The following is a 3,887-nucleotide window of genomic DNA, read 5'->3' as shown; positions in this document are numbered from 1 at the left end:
AGAATATTCTCTAAAAATTATCTAAATTATCATTTCTATGGATGTGTTGCTCCTATGGTTTCCATTCAAGTAATTTTAGCATCATTTTTGAAAATCTTGATTTATCTATTTATTAGTGACTCTTTCATTTAATTTAAAACGTTTTGATAACATATTAACTATAATAAATATTAAATAATTTAGTTTCCCCCTCCAGTATTATTTAAGAAAGAGAGAAAAATAACACTTGATTTTTTTTTTGTTTCTGATATTTTTTTCAGATTTTTTCTTTTAAAGTTTACGTCCAAAATAAGATATTATTATTTTATAATCACTGTAAATTAAAGGATTATCTATCAGTGGGCCAAAATGTGGGTAACCCTAGATTCGTGTTTTTTAAATTTTTTATTTATATAAAAATGACAGCCAAAGTGTATAATTTAGATTTAAAGAATACCCATCTGAAGACTGACCGTGATGTGTGTATACATTTGGAGCTGTCAGTTACAGTTCCTGCTCTGCTCTGTGTGCCAGAGTGTCCTTGGGAAAGACGTTAAACTCCTCGTTGCTCCCGGTGGCCTGGTTAGCACCCTGCATGGCTGCTTTGACGCCATTGCTGTCTGAATGTGTGTGAAGTGGTGAAGGCGGAGTCATTTGTAAAGCGCATTGAGCCTTAAATAAGGTAAAAAGGAGCATTATTTACAGATGGATATGGTTATGTTTGAGAACAAAACAGTCTAATTATAACATTCAGCATATGATAATTGAGACACTTGCACATTTAAAGACCAAATCTGTTGTTCTTTTATTATGAGGATCCAAAATTAAAAAAAAAAAAAAAACTTGTTTTCTAAGACATAGTTTCTGCAGAGCGGCAGGCGTTTTCTAAAAACGTTGGTGCAGGGCTATAAATTGGCTATAATTAATATAGTCAATTTATTAAAGACTAATAAATTAGCACATTCAATATGTAGCCAGGGTAAATATGATGCAATATATAATACCTAACACATAGAGGGTATTAAAACAAATAAATACATTACATCATAACTACATAAATCAGTAAGAGAATAATATATTCTTTTATTGTGTTTTGTTAAAACTCATTTGTTTATTTTAAAGTATTTTTATTGAAATGTATGTTGCTTTAAAGGTGCTTGTGTGCTGTTACCTTTCATGGAGGTTGAGTGACAGGTGTAGAGAGAAAAGGGGGCGGAGTTGAGAGAGAAAAAAAGAGTCCGGTCTTGGCGCAGAAGGAAAAAAGCACAGCTACCGAAGGTGTCCTTTTCTTTTAAAAAAAGAGAGATGCTATGGTTCATCCCCCAGATGGTCCATTGTTGGATTAGATGCTGAAGAGTTCGGTGAACAAAAAGTAAGTTTCTGCTCGGGACTTATAAGTTGTTTTACCGAGAGCGCAGCATCAAAGCTAAGCTAAGCTAACACGCTCTCTAGAGGACTGTAGGCTGAAGTTCGCTAAATCAGCTGGACTTTATAGCTTATAGAAACCCGTTGCCGGACTGGAAAACGGGAGAACAGATCCAGATAGCACTCTGAGCTATCCAGGAAGCTCAGAGTACTTCTGGCGACGTGGGAGACGAGGAAAAAGTTCGCTGCCGGGTGTGGACAACGCACGTGGATTTATATCGGAGTTGGAGCTGTGAAACGGGAGGATTTGCCATTCCGGGAAAAGAGGAGAGCTAAAGTGGTGGAGTCATTTGGATTACTTTTCTACAAGCACAAGGTACTTTTTCTTATATTTTATTTGCTGCTGGAGTGAAGACTGTGGAGTTTTTCCGAACAAGAGCAAGGATTCGACGAATCAGGCCTGCTACGTAGGTTTAAATAAGGGTTTGCCGGCTTTAGTTTTAGCTCATAACTGCTTATTTTAGTTATTTACCGACTGAGAAATTTGAATACACTGTGAATGTGTGAATTTTGTGTTTCTTGCAGTAAGAGCTGTACTGTTTTTATTTTTATTGGTCGTCCACAAAACTTTATTATTGATTTATTTGTGTTTCTCAACTTTTATTATTAAAAGAAGGGTTATTGTTCACTTTACTTTGAGTTGAGACATTTTTGTTTTTACACATACAGTAGCGTGTGCACTTTATTTTATTCCCTATTGTGACATAGATCCCTAAACAAAAATATACTTCTTAACGTTTAAATAAACCTGATGAGAGAAGACGAACCCGGAGCCCACTCATTTACTACATGAGTAAAAAAGGGCTACACTTTGATCTCAAATTTTGCATAAAAACATGGAAACGACATTTAGTTTTTACATTTGACACATCTGTGTAACGATGAAGCAGAGGCGTTTGGATCCATGTGCAATCGAGGTTTAATAAAACCATAAACACAGGAGCAAGACAAGGGTAAGTCAGAGTCCAGGTGTGGGTCGAGGCAGACGGCAGGCAGGATGACGAGGAGACAGGCAGAGATCAAAATCAGGAGCGATAACACAGAGAACCGCTCAGAAAAGTATACCATATGCAGTACAAGACTTCACTCTGAGGCAGTGACAGCAGGCAGACTATATACTGGTGGTGATGAGGTGGATTGGAAACAGCTGAGGAGATCTGGCTGAGGGAGCGACTGCTGAGAGTGGAGAGAGAGTGCAGGGTCAGTACTCAGGGGAGGGCTCCCTCTGGTGGTCAGATGTGGAGCCTGATGGGGGAATGCTGAGACTCTATTTTGAGTTTGATTCTGTTTAGAATATGAAATTTGTCCTGTTAACAAACTGTCAGAAATATGTCACAGGGTCACAGGTATATACATCCATTGTTCACGTCGCACATGCATGTTGTAGTTTATTTATTACATTCAACTTCAAATACATTTTATCTATTTAGCACCTTTCATAAGAAACGGCTTAAAGTGCTGTACATAAAAAATAAAAATACTAGAAAAAAACATTCCCAACAAATGCAGTAAGATAAGAAGATAAATCCGTCCTAATAATAAACACAGAAACAAACAGATAAAATAGACAACTACAATGACGACAAAAAAAATTGCACATAATCTTCCTTTCAGTGCAGTTATTTGCCATTTCACAAACATTTTGCTGTATTTCACGTAATTAAAGTGCAACTGGTAACATGAATGTGTCTAAAAAATCATTCATAATTAATCCCTTTTCTTGTGCAAATGGTAACTTTCTGTTTTACAGCCCTTAACAGAAGGTTGTCAATATTACTACATAGTGAACATTAGGGGTGTAAAGGATCACGGATAATCCGTGGTCCGTACGGATCAGAAGCCACGGTTCGGGACACGTGTGTACCGCGGACCACTCCAACCCCCACCCCCCGCACACACACACCTCGCGCTGGGATAATTTAAATCAATTGTCCGTTCACATCAATGGAGTTTGCATCAAATTCATGAAAATCCTTTGTTTTGATGCTAAAGTAGCTGTTCATGTTTATCTTAAAGTCTGTTCACCTGAAGCTCCCACTGCGTGTGGGAGGAGCTTCTGTCATAAACTTTTCTGGACTTCATAATGGAGGACGCGGATCAACGCTGCTTCTCCACAGGCAGAGGGGCGGGGCTCCTCATCCCGGCTGCAGAGCGGCAGCGACTAAAAAGGTCCGAGCTGTGTCTGTGTTTTTCTGAAGTAGATGCAGGCAGCGGACGCGGTTTCTAGTGTAACAAACACACGGATTGTAAGGGCGGTAACGGCTGTAACCTGTCCAAACACCGCAATAAAATACATGAGATTCTAGCGGAGAGGCGCTGACCGTAAATGAGGCGTCTAGCGGTGTTATTGATCCAACAGGTAAGTGATCTCGCGGTACACAGGTGGAGCACGTGACTGAAGTGATGATTATCAAAGAAAAGTGAAGGAAAATATAATTAACAGGAGGTGAAATGAATATGGATACTGTAAAATAATGAACAAA

This window comes from Oryzias melastigma, linkage group LG19, assembly GCF_002922805.2.
Source record: "Oryzias melastigma strain HK-1 linkage group LG19, ASM292280v2, whole genome shotgun sequence".
Taxonomy (NCBI): Eukaryota; Metazoa; Chordata; class Actinopteri; order Beloniformes; family Adrianichthyidae; genus Oryzias; species Oryzias melastigma.
The sequence above is the reverse complement of the archived record's forward strand: the minus strand, read 5'-3'. Positions refer to the sequence as shown.